Source organism: Typopeltis vanoorti, chromosome 11 (genome assembly GCF_054136105.1).
Source record: "Typopeltis vanoorti isolate ZY-2024b chromosome 11, IOZ_Tvanoo_1.0, whole genome shotgun sequence".
In the NCBI taxonomy this organism is placed as follows: domain Eukaryota; kingdom Metazoa; phylum Arthropoda; class Arachnida; order Uropygi; family Thelyphonidae; genus Typopeltis; species Typopeltis vanoorti.
This window is the reverse complement of record NC_143559.1, coordinates 6,901,589-6,922,735: the sequence shown is the minus strand read 5'-3', so window position 1 is coordinate 6,922,735 and position 21,147 is coordinate 6,901,589. Positions and strand designations below refer to the sequence as shown.

Sequence of the window (21,147 nt, the reverse complement as noted above, 5' to 3'; positions counted from 1 at the left end):
TCCTTTCTCAGACTAATTGCATGAATTTCCTAGTTCAAATCAGGAAAGAAGGCAAAAAATTATTATTATAAAATATTAATAATGTCTTCTGTTGCAGAGCATTTTTGAAATGCTTTGATTTCAAATGATTTAGTTATTTTGAATGCATTGCAGTCCATCATACTATACATTCACTAATTGATGTCAATTTAAATTCATATGATTTTGAAGAAATTTCTGCATACGACTGTCATTGGATGTGTGTGTGTGTGCATGTAGTATGTGGCCTCCCTCGAAAAGTTCCCAGAGGTCTCTCTCTTAATAATAATAATCTACATATAAATGACTTACGCTAGCACATTGTATTCCTCCCTTTCATTTGACAAACCCGGCAATGTACAAATCATCACAATCTCCAGAGCCTTAACCACTGCCACCTTCAATACAGATCTCCAAAACCAGTGAATTTGTATAATCTTGTCAATGCAAACAAAACACAGTTATTTCGCACAAAAAAAACTTCTCTTCCAGACTTACTTTTGACAATACTCAAATCCCCATGCATGATGAGATTTATCTTCTTGGGAGAACACCAAATCTCTCTTGAACAAATATTACAAATATTGCTTCCTCTGCTTCCAGAAAGTTAGGTTTTCATTTTTGCTCGAGGCATTATTTTAACTCCAAACAATTTATTTTATACAAATCAAACCACAAATCCACCTGACAACTGAATATTGCCTTCATATCTGGATTGGTGCCCCTAAGATTGGTGCTCCTTAATGATGCTGGACTTCAGAGAAAAGGGAAGTCAGACTAATCCATGACCTCTTATTCACTAATACACTTCACTCACTTTCAACACAGGTGCTCAGTTTCTGCTGTGTGCATCTTCTACAAATACTTCTATGGCTGCTGTTTACAAGAATTAGCATCGATAATGCCCACTCTCTGTCAAATCAGTTCAAAACAAATCAACATCACAGCGCATCTGCAAACTCATAGAACAAATTTCTCCTCTTCATTCATTCCTTCCACTGCTGCCCTCTGAAACAATCTGCCATTTTATGTTTCCCAAGGAATAGAATCCACAGTTCAAGATGACTGTGAACAAGTTCTTTGTCTGTCAACAGTAGTAGTGTACTGTAGGTTAACAAACTTCTCATAGATGGATTTCCTTAAAAAAACGTTTATTTGTGGCCTCTCATCTGGCAGTAATATACCAAAACAATAATAATAATAAAAATCCCGTGAAATAAATAAATATAAACTTATTGCTAATGATATAAGACTGCACACTTGTTTAGAAACACGCATGAACACTACCACAAAGCCAGGTATAGTCACGTAAGAAGGCAGGATTCAAACTAAAATATTAAGGTGCCATTTCCTATCAAAGAATTGCCCAGTTTTTTTTTTTCTTTTTTAATTATGTAGAATTTAATTTATTAAGATGTGTGCAAAAGGTTTCAAAATAAATTTGCACTCAATGTGACTCATGTTTTGTTCATTGTATATCACTTATAGAAGAGATGGGAACTATAAATGCCACTGATAATTAGTAAGTCTCCAAATTAAAATAATAATAATAATTATTATTTTCTTGTCCTCCATGGAGGACTAGTGTTAACCTCCCATTCATCATGGGAGGTCAACACAAATAAAGTCATATAAAGTCTATCACACCACTCCTTAAACTCATCCACTATTTGTACTTTTACCATCCTCTCAGGCAATGCATTCCAAGCTCCTACTACTCATCATACAAAAAACTTATTTCTTACCCTTTTACTCACTACTTCCTTTTGTAACTTTATGGTTGGTCCATCATTCTACCACATGAAAAATCTCCTCAGAGCTAATCCTGATAATAGTCCTTCATAACAGCTTTAAATGTCTCAATCATATCCCTTCCATTGTCTTATATCCACCAAACTCTGCAGTACTGAACTAATATCATTTTTGTTTTCTGACTCTGCATTTTCTCCAAGGTTATTTAACCCCTTCAAATCCAGTGACCAGATGACAAATGGAAACACCACCCTTTTATCTTTCATGGTCAATGTTAACCTCAATACTGCAGCAATTCTCTGAGTTTTTTTTCTTTACAACCATTGCAATACATCCTCTGACCTTCCAATTTCTATCAATAATACCCCAAGATTCTTTTGTTTCCTCCACTTCTCCCAGTATAATACCAAGTGAGTATGAAGCACCCTATTTTTTGATGCTAAATTTCAAAATCTTACATTTAGCTGCATTAAACTGGCATTTCCAATCATTTGCCCACCTTTCCAAGTTATTCAAATACTTTTGAATAGTAAAAACAACAAGACTGGTTGCTAATAACACTCCCAAGCTTCAAATCATCTGAAAACAACTGAACACCTTCCTATACTTCTCATGATAATATCATTAACATAAAGACCAGTACTGAACCAAGTGGAACTCCACCTGTAACCTTCCTACTACCTGATATTGTGCCCTCATATACAACTTTGTGCTATTTATCAGAAAGCCAGTTTCCAATCCCATCCACTAACCTGATATACAAATATCAGGTTATATATGTTGCAACTTATAAACCAACCTATCATGTGGCACCCTGTCAAATGCCCTTGAAAAATTCCAAAAAATAACAGTGTATGCCTTACCCTCATCCACTGCTCGTTACTCTATTGTGAAAGGTAACCATATTGTGCAAAACAGTCATTGACAGCTCTTTGATGACATTCTCGTTCGAAGAAAAATTTTTCCCACTGAGTCAAATTTTAAGTTTGGGAACAAAGTCACAAGGGGGGCCAAGTCTGGAGAATACTGTGGATGTGGAACCAATTCTAACCTCAATTCATGCAATTTTGCCATTGCGACAGCCAATGTGTGGGACGGTGCATCGTCTTGTTGAAAGAGCACTTTTTTGTGTGCCAATCTTGGCCTTCTCCAGTTCTTTTAAACGGTCCAACAATGATACATAATAGACTCTGGTTATTGTCTTACCCTTTTCCAAATAGTTCTGTCATGATAATTCCTTGGGAATCCCAAAAAAATAGTGGCCATCACCTCCCCAGCTGACAAAACGGTCTTTGCTTTTTTCGGTGCTCTTTTGCTGGGCATTGTTCACTGTTTTGACTGCTGCTTGGACTCAGCTGTGTAGTGGTGGATCCAAGTTTTGTCTACAGTCACAAATCAACGCAGAAAATCCCATGAATTGCAATTGCACATCACCAAAACCTGCATTGAAATGTCTTTTCACATGCGTTTTTGATTGACAGTCAACAATTGCAGCACCCATAGTGCACACAGCTTTTTCGTGTGCAATTTTTCGTGCAGGATATTTTACACCCATTCAGTTGGGATGCCTAGAATCTCAGCAATCTCATGCACTTTCACTTGGCAGTCTTCCATAAAGATACCATGGATTTTGTCAATCATTTCCTTCATAGTGACCTCAGTCTCAGGAGCATGCTTCATCTTCGATAGACTTACGACCACGTTTAAACTCATTTATCCAAAAATAAAGTCTTTAATGCTGGTGCAGAGTCCCCATGAACTGCATCTAACTCGGCTTTGATCTGCGTTGCCGTCCACTTCAAATGTTTTTTGATGAAGTGAACGGTTTTTTGAGACATCAAAAGTGTTTTTTCATTGCGCGAAACTTGTTTTTCTCCATTTTTATGAAAAATGAGAACACGGTCATTTTAAACATTTGCCAAATGAGACTTATGCATTGCACGTGGGTAAAATTTTGCCAGAGGTTATGAAAAAGATGATACGTGCCGACACTGGTATGAATGAATGACTTGTGTCACCATCTATTGGAAATTTATAAGTCCTTACCAATTTGTCCAAAATCTTAACTACAGAAGAAATACAATAAGGCCTATAGTGTGATAACCTCCTTTCTACCATCATCTTTATGCAAGGATACCATCTTACTGTACTTCCACTCTCCAGAACCTGAACAGTCAGTTCCATAGCACATTCCCTTAAAACAGTGGTGAAATTCTATCTAGTTATTAACATTTAGTGTATGTACTGTGTTTGAAATGAATTCACTTCTCACATTTCATCACTCTTTATCCCTGTAGAAATAAAGCCTGGTATACTAGGATGGAACACTAATAAAATGGTTCCTCTTACTCACCACATAGTGAAAATACTGAGATTCTCCACATACTGCAGTCTCCTCTCATTCTAATGTTTCTCTCCTTACAATGCTAGTCACTTTCCTAGCCTAAGCCTTATATTCATGTAACTGTTCTCTACCTCTCTATGTCTTCAACAATCTTTTTTTATCTGCAATTCCAATTTTATTTCTCATCATCCATTTGACACTGAAATTGCTTTGTCTTCTTCACTTGAGATATACAATCTGCCAACAATTTTTCTTAATTATTTCCCATGAACTATAGACCTCTTTCAAATTCTTTCATCCATTACACTACTACTACAAATTGGTTTCTAAGTCTGTGATTGCTTTGATACTTCTACATACCTATTCATCTCCCTAGTCAGAACTACATGGTCATCTCACCAATGGGGGAAAGTATGACATCTCAGTCACAATAAGATCTTTTGATGCTATGATCAAACCCAAAACTCTTGATCCTCATGTCACCTCCATCACATGCTGCTTAAGACAGTTGTCCCTCAAGAAATTCAAAAATTCAGTTCCCTTAGAAGTGTATGCTCCCTCCTCTGCTCAGTTGATATCATTATAGTTGAAGTCCTCTATAATAAAGATTCGCTTTGCACTTGCCAAACTAATTTGCCTAACACTTCCTGCTCATCACCATCTATATTCCCTGGTCTATAGCAACATTCCACTAAATAACTTGCCATATAAACATCTATCTCACACCATATACTCTCAAAGCATTAGTGTTATTTCCACTGTGATTATACTACCTGAGAGGGAATAATTCATCTCTTATGAGTAGGACTCCACCATCATAATTTACCTTCCTTATTCTGCTGAAATATGCTATACTTTGATTTCTATCCCTGTTGGAACATCCTCCTCAGTTAACCAAGTTTCACTGATACCAACAATCTTTGGAAAGACCCATTCCCTTTATTCCTAATGCTTCTAGCATTTGTATACAGAAAAACCAATGCATTGCCAGTATTCTCACAGCCATTATTACTCTCTTCATGCTCCAACTGGCTCTGCAATAATGTTATGCTATAATGTTGTGCATCCTCTCATTTCTCAAGCCACCGTCTCCATATGCTATTCCAGTTTCCCCTACCCTGACACATTCACTTGCCCAGAAAAAATAGTCTCTCCAAATACCTGCATCCTTATCTGCACTAAAATGTAATTTATCTCTTGCATAAAGCTTTTCTATCCTTATATGCACTCCATGTATCCACATATTCCAGACCTCTCTTCCTACACATTCTCACTATCATCTCATCCGTTGATAGTGAGAATCTCACTATCACGTCATCTCACTACCAGGACAACACGCTGACTATCTTTCCTCAGCACATTTCTGTGGAGTAATCCAATAATCAATGTCTATCAGCAGCTTATGTCATAAAACAAGGGATGTTTGGAGGGGGGGAGAAAAAAGGGGATAAATCTGAGTGATTGATTCTTAAGCATGCTCTCAAATGACTAGCTGGGGTAAATGAGTCATCTGTACAGTACATCCAGAAAATGAGCTTAATTGTAGTTATCCAAGGCATTTATTTGTTAATGAAGTAAGACATCAAGATGACAAGATGGAATAAACATTTATATTTTCAAATGGCATGACAAAAGAAAACAATATGTGAATACACTTAAGTATTTTAATTTATTCCTCATTTATTTATTTGTATGGAGTTTCCTCCCTTTTTCTTCCCCGTCCCTATTGGGGCGAGTTGAGCCCCTAATGGGGGGGGGGGGTTAAGTATTTATAGCTGTAGATCTGCGTGTTCACGGGGCCGGTTTGCCTGCTTGCAGGATGAAAAACCCCAGATAAACTGGGGGGGGGGGAACCCTGCTGCCCACGCCCAAGACCGGCTAACTTGGCTATGGCTGAGGAAGATCCTTAAGCTCCTCAAGTCGAACCTAGGACACTCCTTCCCCAGACATATGGTTTCGAAGCGCACAGCCACTAGGCTAACCGCGCAGACATTTATTCCTCATGAACAGAACTTTGTACAAATGATATAAAAATGTTCCATTGGTTTAGCGCATTCAAATCTGAACTCATTAGCTGCATCTCTTTACATGCATTTGTGTAGTTAGGTAAAAAGCAGTTCCTATCCAGATATTGTAATGAGAAAAGAAAAAAAATCAAATAAGACCAAAACAAATGACCACATGCCAGTAAGATTTATTAATCTATGAAAATCTGATTAACAGAATAAGCTATCATTCTATTTAAAATTGCATCCTTCTCTACTTCATATGAGAATAGTTATTACTACCTTAAACTTTTTCTTTTCTAATGTTGCTTCCACTGATGTAAGTCTGTAAACCTATAGTAGATCAGTACTGTGGGCAGGCAATTTTTTTTTTAAACTCAAAAAACTCCACCCTGGAGACCAAACATGGAACTCCCCCCCCCCCCCCCCACAAAGCCATTTCATGGCTCCAATGAGAAGGGAAACGGAATTCACCTCCCACCTAAAGGCAATCAAATCTGTGCCTACGGATGTTTTGATTGTGGTCAACAGGTGTTGTGGGATATGAACCTACAACCTGTGTTGGTTGGAGCATAGCTAACCAACTCAGCCAACCAGATTCCCCATCCTTGGTTTATCCCATACACAAATGAACCAAGGATGGGGAATCTTTTCAGCCAGGTTTTTCCAAATAGTTAACACACCTGCTTTCGAATCAATAGACTGGAGGTTCCAATCTCACAGTAGGCACGGATGTCTGTGATTGTCTTTAAGTAACAGATGAATTTCAACTGCCTGGTGACACTACCACCACACTTTGAAGGCTCGAAAACATTGCATGTTTGGAATTTAGAGTCAGTTTATGGACCACATAAAATAGAATACCACATAAAAAAAAATCTTCAGCCAGCTCACAGTACTAATATACTATAAGTTCATAGTGTTTTGTGGATGGGACACACACACACAAATCTTTTATGGTAGGACGAGGCCAACAACAAGCAAGAGATCACCCTTGGAAATCATTATGGACACTGTTCCGACATGACTATACCCTGAAAAATTTGCATTTGCAATACTGTGGGGTTGGTCAGTGGGCAGAGATGAGGATGCTTTATGTCTATCTTCACTGAAGCTATTCCTAAATAATGCATTTTGAGTATTTGAAATTCCTAGACTAATGCAACAGAACCCATTTAAAATCTATGTAGCATGGATAAGTCATTAACTAACCTGTTGTGTATGGGACCTGACATCAAAAAAAAAGAAACATGCCTGACCACAAGGGTTAGCAGATAAGTATCTCTGTGTATTCACTGATTTGTGAAACTTTGAAACTTTTTTTTAAAAAATCAAGATATACTACATAGAACTCCTGCTTCTTGCTAATTCCTTTGTGAATTAGAACTATGTGAATAGTATAGCTTAAAACAGGGCTAAAGACATCTTCACAATCAAGAATAGACAGCATAGAGCTAAACTTCAGAAGTCTAAATGTTACACTGATGTTCTGGATACTGCAATTTGCAGTATATCAACCTTCAAGGAAGTTCATTCTGTCTGCAGCAACAAAATCATAGACCTCAACAATGTTGGACTTATTTTTAGCCTTGGATATATCCCCTAGAAAAAAAAAAAGGCAACAGATCATTGTCTATGATCGAAACTATCAAATAGTGAAGTAACATAAGCATGAAATGCAGTATGACATTCATACTCCTGAAGAAAGACCAAATCTTTGTGGTGCCACATGAAAGGCATTCACCATTACATGGTAGATGATTTTCATCACCCAGTACAACAGCAACACTTTGCTTCTTCAAAGCCTTTAAATGACCAAAACTGAATTCCAGTTTACTTCTCGCCATTCCTTGCAGCATGCAACGAGTAATATTTTTCAGAATTCAGTGGTGGCCAGTGAAAATTTTAAGTGGGGGTGCTGCATATACAAAAACAACTTTTTTCCCCTCTAATCAGTAACGAATTTATTAATAAATATTTCATCCTCACCATGAACAAACACCAATAATAAAAGTAAGCGTAAACGAATATCGCCATTAGATCGCAGTGCATTTGTTTTGTGTAACGATAATTGATAAAATATAATTCTTTTCATATTTTCAACAGTGACACTCGTCATAATTCAGCCTTGTATCTATAATAAATAAATAATTATATGTTATTTTAACAAAATAAAATTTACAAAAAATAGTTCGCCACAAACACGTCACCAACAATAAACATTTCATATCTCACAGAAATAACGAGCAGAAGCATATGATACACTTCCCAAACAGCAGTGTATCGTACGATGTAACGTGCAAGTCCAAAAAAGTGCAAATGAATATCGGCGTTAGATCTCAATTATCGTTTCATGTAACGATAATTGAAAAAATATAATTCTTTTCATATTTTCAAAGTGACACACGTCATAATTCAGCCTTGTATCTATAATAAATAAATAATTATATGTTATTTTAACAAAATAAAAGAAGATTTACAAAAAATAGTTCACCACACACACACCAATAATAAACGTTTCATATCTCACAGAAATAGCGTGTGTAAGCATATTAAAGATACACTGCCGTTTGAACAGTGTGGGAATGACGAAACGTGCATGTCAAAACATAAGCTGTAACCTTTAACATGTGTATTGCATTTATATAATGTTGTAAGCATTGTTATTATTTATAAACACAAACGAAATTTAATTTTTTCATTTTTTCCTTGGGGGTGCTGCAGTGCTTATGTAAGAGCCACCACTGTCAGAATTACAACAGACATCACGGAGAAAACAACAATTCAGTTTCAAAAAGTAAAGGGAACTGGTGTCGAGGCTAGCTGGTGAACGGACATAAATAAATAATTATATGTTATTTTAACAAAATAAAAGAAGATTTACAAAAAATAGTTCACCACACACACACCAATAATAAACGTTTCATATCTCACAGAAATAGCGTGTGTAAGCATATTAAAGATACACTGCCGTTTGAACAGTGTGGGAATGACGAAACGTGCATGTCAAAACATAAGCTGTAACCTTTAACATGTGTATTGCATTTATATAATGTTGTAAGCATTGTTATTATTTATAAACACAAACGAAATTTAATTTTTTCATTTTTTCCTTGGGGGTGCTGCAGTGCTTATGTAAGAGCCACCACTGTCAGAATTACAACAGACATCACGGAGAAAACAACAATTCAGTTTCAAAAAGTAAAGGGAACTGGTGTCGAGGCTAGCTGGTGAACGGACATGCTACCGGAGAGCTCCTGAGAGATTTGTGTTTTTTGTTGATTTATTGGTGTTTTCGATTCAATTTAATGGACTTATGTGTGTAATTTTGGTATATTATTGGAGCTTTATTAGCGTAGTTAGTGTACTAAAGTGTTTTATAACATAATTATGTCAGGAAGTCGCCGCTAGATGAATTCGTAATGTGTAGTGTTCGTGCAAGCTCCAGATAAGATAAGTATCATTTTCAGTTATCGATACAAATTACTTAATATTGTGTAGTTTTGTTTTGTTTGCCTTGCGTATTTTAGTGCGTCTATTTTTGGTGTGTTATAACGTATAATTTGACAAAACACGTTGCAAATAAATATGGCACCAGTGCGAAAGAAAATGGCGGCCAGTAATGAAGGTTCGCCATCGTTATCAAAGAACGGTAGCATAAAAGAAATGAGTCAGTGTACTAGCTGTGAAATGTATGCTTTGCGGAGTGCGATCGGAGTGTGGTTAGATGATAATAAAGGATTGAATGTGTGTAGAAAATGTAGGGAGAATGAGGAATTGAAGTGTATTTCGGATCGTGAGTGTGATATTTTTGTCAACCTTCAGAATGAAGGAAATAGGGATATGACAAGAAACGGCAAGGTTGTACATGAAAATTGTGAGGGTGTGAATGTAGAAAGTGTGAATGATAGTATAAATGGTTTCTCAGAGAACAAAAAAGATGAGATAGATGCATTGAGTGAGATCGCGTTGTTGAATAGTGCGATAGAAAGAGCAAAACAGCAGTTAGAGTGCATGAACAAAAGTAGACTGAATGAACCAACCAATAATAAAAGGTATGACAGGAAAAATAGACGTATGAATGTGAACATGAACAAAATGAAGGATAGAGTGCTGTATGGAGACTCGTTAGTACGAGGTGTGTTAGTAGAGGATTTGACAAAATCGTACCAACCTGGTGCGACCATAAAGGACGTAACTGCGTCTATTAGAGAGCAAAAGGAAAGGGTGAAAGAAATGATTGTTGTGGCAGGTACGAATGATTTGAAAGGAGATAAAATGGAAATGATAGAAGACCTGAATGAATTGTTTGAGGTAGCAAAAGAAAAGAGTGAGAGAGTTAGAATGATTAGTCTTTTGCCACGGTATGACAGTGAAATGTTTAAAAGGAGGGCTATAATTGCGAATGACTTTATGTGTGGGTTATGTATGACGAGTGGTGTGGAATTTGTGGATGTGTGGAGTGAGTTTGATGGGCGAAAGGATCTATATAAGATGGATGGCTTGCATTTGAATGGTTACGGTGTAAGAAGACTTGAGAAAGTGTTGCTGAATGTAGTGGATGTGCAAATTCAGGGAAACTAGATTTGTTAGGGGGGGGGGAGTAGAGATACAGTCCTTATGGAGGCAGTTGAATGTAAGAATGAATATAATATGCCCGAGCAAATCAGGACAACAAATCTGAGTGGGATAGTTAATATAAGGCATCAAGGTAGGGTTGGGGCTAATGGGGGTCTTAAATTCATGTACACTAATACTAGGAGTATTAGGAACAAGAAGGAAGAGTTTTTGGCTATGGTTGGCACTTCCAGACCACAGGTTATAGGTATTAGTGAAACATGGCTGAATGTAGATGATATAACTAGTGGGATTGAATGTGATGGGTATAGTGTGTTCAGGAATGACAGAGAGAATAAAATGGGGGGAGGAGTATTGTTGATGATAGCTGATGAGCTCCAGCCAAGGAGAATAGAAGTTGAATTACAGGATAGAGATAAGAGCACATTTGAGGCCATTTGGTGTGAGATTGTGGCTAGCAGAACTAAATATACAATTGGGTGCTGCTATAGACCAGGTGATGGAAAAGATGGTGGTGACAGTATGCACAAGCAAATAGAAGAAATGGGTGGAAGGAGGGTGATTATTATGGGAGATTTCAACTATGGTCGCATTGATTGGAGTGAGGAGAGGACACACGGAAGGAAGGAACTGGATTTTATGCGGTTATTAAGGGATAACTATCTGCGACAGCATGTAATGGAAAATACTAGGGGTCAGAGAGTGCTTGACCTAGTAATTACATCTGAGGATTTGGCTGTAACAAATATGACCACATTGCCACCAATCGGTGAGAGTGATCATAGGGTCTTAACTTGGGAGGTGGCTAAAGGTGTAGAATTTTCAATTAAGACAGGGTACATGTGGAATTATCGGGCTGGAAAGTATGACAAGCTTAGGAGTTTGATTGGTTCAGTGCCATGGCATGTACAACTGCAAGGGCTGGATGTTGATAGTGCATGGGAGGTAGTTAAGAAGTGCTTGCATGAAGCAATGGCTGACTGTATACCTAGAGTCCGAATAATAAATCAGGTAGGGGTTAAATGGATGAATAACACCATTAAGCTTGAGTTGCAAAAAAAGAAACAACTATGGAGGGAATTTAAGGAGAAGGGTGACTGGCAGACATATGAACGGTATAAAGCGCAGGCCAGAAGGGTGACGAGTGTGGTAAGAAAAGCAAAAAAGGATTACGAAAGAACATTGGCCATGCAGGCTAAAGAGAATCCTAAACAGTTTTTTAGATATGTAGCAAGTAAAAGGAAAAATGTACATGGCAGATTGATTTTAAAGAATGCCGATGGTAGGGAGGTAACTGAATCAGCTGAGATAGTTGAGTTACTGAGATGATATACTTTGCAAAAGTATATCATCCAGGTGGTGACATTGCAGAAACGAATAAACCAGTAGATTATACGGGAATTGTGGTTAATGAAGTGGAGGTGAGTAGTCTATTGCATAACCTGAATGTCAATACATCTGTGGGATTGGATGGTATACCAGCTCGTGTTGTACGAGAAGCAGCTAATGAATTGTCAGTACCCTTGACCATTTTGTTTAATTTGAGTCTCGGGTCTGGGTTAGTCCCAAGCGGGTGGAAAGAGGGGGAAAATAGTTCCACTGCATAAAGGTGGTTCCAAGACTGCTGTTGTAAATTACCGACCGATTAGCATATCAGGAATCATTGTCAAGGTCTTAGAGAAATTAGTCAAGAAAAGAATACAGGATTGGATAGATGAAAATGGGATATTGTATGGGGGACAACATGGTTTTGTGAAGGGTAGATCATGCCTCAGTAACTTGCTCACGTTTTATAACACAGTGACGGCTGAACTGGATAGGGGTAATGGGTTTACAGTGATACTACTGGACCTTGCCAAGACCTTTGATAGGATACCACATGGAACCCTAATCAGTAAACTGGAGCAGATGGGTATAGATATAGGGTTGGTGAGATGGATAAGAGGGTGGTTGAAGGAGAGATATCAAAGAGTGGTTTATTCAGGAGTGGAGTCTAAAAGACGTCTTGTGACTAGTGGAGTGCCACAGGGCTCTGTTCTTGGACCACTGCTTTTCAATTTGTTCATCAATGATATTGGAAAGGATCTGAGAGGAAGTGTTCACTTGTTTGCTGATGATGCAAAGTTGGGTAGAGCAATTGTGAGTGCACAAGATGTCAAAATTTTACAGGATGATTTGGATAGTTTGGAGGACTGGGCTAGGAAAAATGGATGTCAATTTAATGTGGCAAAGTGTAAGGTTATGCACTATGGGGTGAAAAGAAAAGCAGCAATATATCGTTGTTTTAAGGATACTTGCGACATAAGACTGAATGATATAATCACGTAATCACAAGAAAGATATTTATTTAACCAAATATTTCGGTCTGGAAATAGCAGACCATCGTCGGTGGTATTACAAGAACAGTTTAAAAAATATTCAAGCTAGAATACTAACAATAGATCGTTGAAATTAGAACATGCCGCGTGATGTTATATCACTAAGTATGAAACGAAATATTTTGAAGTAGAAACATGATTGAATTTGCTATTAAAAAAAAAAAAAAAAAAAAAAAAAAAAAATTAATGAGTAATCTTGATTGTGAAACTGACCACAGTATCCTTTGGTCCAAAACGCGCCTCTTACATAGATCCCGTTATAGGTTCGAACGTTTGTTCAAGGAAAGCGTGGAGGCCTTGCTGCATCATCCCAACCTGAATCGTAATGACTGCATATCTATATCAAAAATCTGGGAAAGCCTAATCAAGATTACTCATTAATTTTTTTTTTTTTTTTTTTTTTTTTTTTTTTTTTTTTTTTTAATAGCAAATTCAATCATGTTTCTACTTCAAAATATTTCGTTTCATACTTAGTGATATAACATCACGCGGCATGTTCTAATTTCAACGATCTATTGTTAGTATTCTAGCTTGTATATTTTTTAAACTGTTCTTGTAATACCACCGACGATGGTCTGCTATTTCCAGACCGAAATATTTGGTTAAATAAATATCTTTCTTGTGATTACGTGATTATATCATTCAGCAATATATCGCATTGGTGGAATCATACTCCAGGAGATTGATGAGGCCGGGGATTTGGGAGTGTTGGTGGATAGGGAGTTGAAGTTTAGGGGGCACATTGCAAAAGTAACTAAAACAGCTCACCAAATCACTTGGCTTCTGAAAAATACTTTAATATGCAGAGACAAACAAGTTGTTGTTCCTCTGTATCGAGCCTTGATAAGACCCCATCTGGACTTCTGTGTCCAGCTATGGGCACCAGGGTTTTTTCGTGATGGGGAGGAAGTGGAGAGGGTCCAGAGACGAGTGACCAAGATGATAGCAGGTCTGTGGAATGAACCTTATGAGAATAGGTTGAAGATTTGTGGGTTGCAGAAATTGGACGATAGGCGAAGGAGGGGTGATATGATTGAGACATTCAAATTACTGAAGGGTTTTTATAAGATTGATCCAGAAGATATTTTTGAAAATATGACTGGTGGTGGGAGGACTAGGGGCCATGCATGGAAGCTGGGCAAGAGCGTGGTTGACAAGGGTGTTAGAGCTAGGTTCTTTACTTGGAGAGTGGTAAATGAGTGGAATAAGCCTCCAGAGTCTGTTGTGGGTGCTACGACCGTGAATGAGTTCAAGGCAAGGTATGATAGATACTGTGTGAATGTTGAATAGTTGTTCCAGACATGATGTTAGGGCCTCCCTCGATGAGTCTGTCGACTCCTTGGAGTTTCCCGGAACAGTAATAATAATAAGTACAGTTTTAAAACAATCATTCTGCAAATTAGATCAAACCTAATTGTAACAGTTTAGGATTCCACTTCAGCTAGCAAGGAATCTTGAGGTATACCTGTAGTGTGTGTAAGTAGTGATGGGGGAAAGAAGTACTACTAAGCCACATGAATTACAGGAGTTTGGAAAAATCTTCAATGAGTAAGACTTAGTAAAGAATCAATTACAGTATATTCCATATCCTTCCCAAATTCAACTCAAACAACCACCATGAAAATTCAAGCAAAGAAAACAGGTTGCATGCAGATAAACACAAACCTTCCAAAGTCTCCCAGATACAATTGAGTGTTTAGACCGGTTTACACAAATCAGATTTAATTGAATGAATACAGAACAGAAAAATAATTAAAAGCAAGTTAAAATTTCACATATCTTGGGAAGTTTAACACAACTCTATTTATTTAGATTAGGTAGGTTTCTTAATACTAAATGAAGAAATACATAGAGCATTCAAACAAATTAAAATAATAAAACACCAGGCATAGACAACATTCAAAAAGAACTTCGAGAAAAAAGGGGAAGAAACCATAATGAATTACCTAAGAGAACCTTTCAACAAAATACTGTCCATGCAGTTAGCCTAGTGGCTTTGTGCTTTGCAACCATATGCCTGGGGAAGGAATGTTCTAGGTTCAATTCCCATCGACAACGCGAGGAGCTTAAGGATCTTCTTCAGCCATAGCCAAGTTTGCCGGTCTTGGGCATGTACAGCAGGTTTTTTTTTTCTGCCAGTTTATCTGGGGTTTTTCATCCAGAAAGCAGGCAAACTGGTCCCATGAACACACACGGATTACAGCCAGGAATACTGACCAAGCCATAGTCCTGATTCGTCAGCTATACCGGTTCCGAAGCCAGAATAAAATTTGGGGGGGACTGATGGTGCCATACATTCCCATAAAAGGGAACTCATGGCCAGTGTATTATCATTCAATAATTTAAATTTAACAAAATACTAACAAAAGGAAATTTACCAATAGAATTGAAGAATTGAGAACACACCAGATCATACCCATTATTGTCATTGTCAGGGGATTGCAGGGTGATATTCAGTTGTTTGCAGATGATGTGAAGATGTGGTAGTCCTGCAAGAGGATCTGAATAAGCTAGACAGAGATGGGCAAATGAATGGGGTCTCGGTTCAATGCAGCAAAATGTAAAGTCTTGAGGTTTGGGACAAATTGATGGCACGATGTATACTCTATTGGAGGAGCTATACTGGAGGAAGTAGGGAAGAAGAGAGATCTGGGGTTGATGATTGATAGAAACCTGAAATTCAGGGGACATATTGCCAAGGTGGTGAAGGTAACACAGAGGATGGCTGCAATAATGAGAAGGACGCTGACCAGCAGAGATAAAAGAGTTATCATTCCATGGTGTAAGACCACACTTGGACTACTGTTCTCAGATTTGATCCCCAGGATTTGAAGGGGATAAATTAACTGTGGAAAGAGTACAAAGACAGAAAACATAGACAGTTTCAGGACTGTACAATGTTAGAAAACTCTGTGGAATGCAGAGTTTAGTGGATAGAAGGAGAGGTGATATGATTTTAAACTGTTGAGAGGTGGTTACAGGGTTGACACTGGGAGTTCTTTCGTTTGGTTGAACAGCGGGAAGGAGTGATGACAAGGGGCCTTCCCTGGAAGTTACAAAAGGAAACTGTGAGCAAGAGGGTGAGGAGTGATTTCTTTGCATGGGGGGGGGGGTTGAACCATGAAATGCATTGCCTGAAAGAGTGGTGAGAGTGAGAACGGTCAATGAGTTTAAGGAGTGGTATGATAGACTTTGTGTTTCCTAGGAGGGAACTCCCACAATGACTCTTGATAGACTTGTGTTTCCTAGGAAGGACCTCACGCGATGAGGCTTTTGACTCCTTGGAGGACTAAATAATAATAATTACAGCACTAAAAAAGAGCCAACTAAGCTGGTTTGGACATGCTTCAAGAATGAGCCCAGAAAGACTACCAAATATATTATTAAATGGTAGAAATGAAGGACAGCCCAGCAGTGGAAGACCAAGAAAGAAATAGATTGACAACATTAAGAAAGCATCCACTTAAACTCCATAAAAAGACAGCAGACCGAAAGAAATGGCAAAAATTCGTCATGAGAAACTCAACCTGCCATGAGCGAAAGAGAAGAAGAAGGAGTTTCTTAAATCTGTTCATTCTAAAAAAGTCTTTCTTCTTCTTCTTCATGTAGCTTCCTCAGTGAGAGGATGCAGCACCATGTCTTTCCAGTTCTCTCTGTTGGTGGCTTTCCTTTTTGTTTCTGCATTTGATCCTGTTCATGATCTTATATCTTCAAACCATTTTTTTTTTTTTTTACCTCTTGATACTTTTCCCCATAATTTTTTCTTCTAAAACTATTAGTATCCTCTGTCCCACTGATCCTCTCAGTACATGTCCAGCCAATCTCATCTTTCTCTGGATCATTTCCTGTAATAAAGATCTGTGTTCTCATTATCTGCAGGACATCTGTATTTGTCATGTAATATGTCCATGAGATTTTCAGAGTTCTCCTATAGCACCACATTTAATAGGCCATTATCTGTTATCTTACTCTCTTCTCGAATTTCCATATGTGAAAACTGGCCACACTAATGTTCTTCTCATTCTTTTCTTTGTCTCGATATCAACAACTTCTGAGCAGATCTTAATTTTTCCAGAGGGTATCTTTAGCTATGGCTGTTCTTATTTTTATTTCTTTATCTTGCTTTCCATCTGCAGTAAAGTAGGTGCCTAAATATTTGTATTCTGTTATATGTTCAATTTTCATGTTGTTTATGAATATTTCTGGCTCGGATCTGTTTTCTTTTGAGATTTTCGTAAATTTAGTCTGTTCTGTATTTATGTCTATCTAATCCAAATTCTTTACCTTCTTCAATTAGTAGCTGCAGTAATTTGATTAATTGTTTCTGTTTTCTACTATTAGAATGGTATCATCAGCATATCTAAGGTTGTTGTATTTTATACAATTGATATTAATTCCTATTTTTTTGTTTTTCAATATTTTTCATCATTTCATGTAATAAAGATCTGTGTTCTCATTTTCTGTAGGACATCTGTATTTGTCACATAATCTGTCCATGAGATTTTCACATCTGATGTGTCTCATCATAGAATATTAAATAAATTTAGTGAAAGGACACAACCTTGTCTAACTCGTCTTTTTATTTTCACTTCAAAAGTCTCAGAGTTAAACAGATGCATTTCTGTTTGGTATAAATAATTTTCATAATCTATGAAATGATCTTCTATGTCTAATTTATCTAATATATTAAACATTTTATTATGTTTTACCCGGTTGAAGGCCTTCTGAAAGTCTATGAAGCATAAGTAAATGTTCCTATTTCTTTCAAGTGATCTTTCTGTTAGTATTTTTAGTTCCAGGATAGCATTAATGGTTCCCATTCCTCAAGTCTTTCTGTCGTTCATTCAATTCACCGATTAAGGATCTTTCAATTTCTTTGTTAACAATGGTTAAAATAATTTTAGATGCATGGGATATAGGCTCACAGTTGTGTAATCCTCACAATTTTGTGCAGGGTCGCATGAGGCACAAGATTGGGGCCTTGCTCTCTATGAGGGCCACATTTTAAAACCTTACTCCTCACAAAGAACAATAAAAAAAACAGCGTAGTTATAGTTGCAAAATAAAATACTTATTTTTAAATATTAAATTCATAATATAAAAACTAGAGGCCGCTGAAAAATTTGTGAGGCTTCTGCTTCCATCTGAAATACATTGTTCTTTCCTTAGAATATAAAACTAACAGGAACTCTGTATTCCACAAAATTCATGTATGTAAGCATACCATTTCTTTGCTGGACATATACACACGTCTAGCAAACCAGGATAAGAAGTGTAGTTTGACCGTGATGTCCATTAGACGGTGTGATAATCCTTCACACTAAAAAGAACACTTAACTAGATTACCTGGCATTTGTAGTAACCACGTTCTGTGGCCTACAGAAAGAAACACAGTTGCTTGCCGTTTGCTTGGTAACTGGAATCCAAGTTATATTCATTTTACTGCTAGTTTTTATAGTATAATTATAGTTTTTAATGCCAGCGTAAAATAATAAATCCTTTCATACTTTCTTCACTTCATATTGTATCACTTTGGAAGATCAATGTCACTATCAATTTTTTTGCTAACTATTTTAATCGCCAATACATTTTAAAATTCTCCAAGAACTTAATTGATGAGAATTATTTTTCTCAAACAATTATTTTATAAATTCATGAAAATCCAAATCTAAAAATGAATACAGCCTCCATATCATTTAATGCATAATTTTTATAACGTAATCTGTAGGTTTCTGCATTTCAACTTTCCCCCCCTAATCACTCACTACAAATCAAAATAAACATCAGTTATGAAGTCAACTGTTATGTACATATTTTCGGCTAATTTCGATATTATGCGGCAGTTTTGAAGTAGCGATATTTTCCGTACAGTTTATCTTCTGAAACATGTGTAGGTGCATACATCAACATGCGTTACTGTAACTTAAAAAAATCAAAGCTGGAGTTGAATAAATCTTGTAACAAATAAATGTTGTAATTCCATAAATATGATTTTTGCTATAATTTTTATTACCATCAATTCAAAATTTTTATTTTTAGTGAGAATATCTGAACTTGACAGTTCATGAATTTCCAATTTTTACCTTGATTAGCAAGCTTAATTTGATTGCATTTGAAATCTTTTTTTTTTTTTTTTAAAAAAAACTTTTATCCTTATACTAAATTATTACCATTTCATTTGAAGTAGCGATATTTTCCGTATCGTTTGAAACATGTGTAGGTGCATACGTCAACATGCGTTACTGTAACTTAAAAAAATCAAAGCTGGAGTTGAATAAATCTTGTAACAAATAAATGTTGTAATTCCATAAATATGATTTTTGCTATAATTTTTATTACCATCAATTCAAAATTTTTATTTTTAGTGAGAATATCTGAACTTGACAGTTCATGAAGTTCCAATTTTTACCTTGATTAGCAAGCTTAATTTGATTGCATTTGAAATCTTTTTTTTTTTTTTTAAAAAAAACTTTTATCCTTATACTAAATTATTACCATACCTTTTAATATTTTTTCAGTATTCAGTATTTTTGTAGCAGCTATGATGCTTGTCAATGAAGCTTGTCAAACAAAATCAATGCTCTCAAAATCAATAATCAACACTGCAATTGAAATCTTAAACAGAAAGATTTTAATTACATCTTTCTTTAAATTAATTATAATTCAATTACATGGAATATTTAAAAGTGTAAATAATATATATATATTTAGAATTACATTAAAAGATTTTAAACTATTTAGAAAATTTAATATTAAATATAAAGTATCGTAGAAGTTGCATAATTATTTATAATCCATCGATATAAGTTAGCCATTTATTTATATAATATGACTTACAAGGTTGCTAGTTTAATATTACCAAGAATTTTTTAATATTAATATTTATTGTATACATGTGAAATTCGTTTATATTTTTGGGAAGAGAGACAATAAATAAATTGTGCACCAAAAAGGGTCAAATATCGTAGAACAGTAAAGGAAATTCCAAAAAACAGTAATTAAACTGATAGTACCATTATTTGGCTAGTATATGGTTAAAGTGGTTGTCGCAGTCAGTAAGAATATATTATTCAATTAATTATTATTCTTATTTTACTGTTACTCGTTTATTTTAACAAAACCAAGATACTGCTGTATCTATTTTTGGATTTTTTAAGCTTTTGCTTTTAATGTAATTGTTTATTTTATTTATATGTTTATTTTGGATTTAATAAATATTTATTTCGCTTTTGATAGATTAATACACATAAAGATGCCAAGAAAATTTGAATCCGGAGCTAGTAAACGAAAACGACTTAGAGAAAATGAAAAACAGCTAAATAGTCAAAAGGGGGCAATTTTGTCATTCTTGTGTTCTGTAAATGAAGAATTTCGTAGAACTGAAGTTGTACTTTACAGTTCTCGGAATGAAAATGAAACATTGGTATCATTATCAGGAGAAGATGAAATTGAAAAAGATGTGGAAAACATAGAAGGAGAGAAGGAAGTAATAAAATAAATCCTAAAGAAAATTTTCAATCGGAGTCTGTACTTACCAGCAAGCAAGCTATCTCTTATCCTACCGATATAGCAGTGTGGCCACTTACTATTAATGAACAGTTTATCGAGCATATTTTAATAAATATGCCCCAGAATGTTGATAAATCGAAAATTTAAAAAAGAATACACAGAACGCAGTAGAATATATGTCAGAAATGTAAATATATCACATTTTTATTGTAAAAAGGTGAATGGAATAAAGGAGAAATGAGAGTGGCTAATTTTTTCAGAAACCAGGAAAGCAATTTACTGCTTTGTTTGTAATAGCTTAATGAAGGGTTTTAATGACTGGGGAAATATAACACAAGCATTCTACTAAGCATATACGAGAGATGTGTACATATTGCAAAAGAAAATCAAGTTCTGTAAATAGTCGAATTGATCAAACAAATAATAGATTTAGTTTAATCCTTTATCCCAGTGAGAGCAAACAAAGTTTGCGCCTGAAAATATCTTCAGGACTAAATATAGTGTTGTACTATCTTATCCAGTAAGTAGTGCAACACCAAGGCAACTCGTGGCAAAGGTGGAG

The 21,147-nt window shown here is 36.1% G+C and overlaps 1 protein-coding gene across 10 annotated transcripts in view; it reads right to left on the bottom strand.

The window, feature by feature from the left end:
• LOC150101284 (uncharacterized) overlaps positions 1-21,147 on the bottom strand; it is a 285,858-nt gene that overhangs the window by 145,988 nt on the left and 118,723 nt on the right. The window contains exon 4 of one of the 10 annotated variants that reach the window (XM_090401020.1): positions 19,577-19,691. The exons of the other annotated variants lie outside the window; for them this stretch is intronic. The gene's annotated coding sequence lies outside the window, so the exon portion shown is untranslated. The remainder of the gene's footprint in view (positions 1-19,576; positions 19,692-21,147) is intronic. 10 annotated transcript variants of the gene reach the window in all.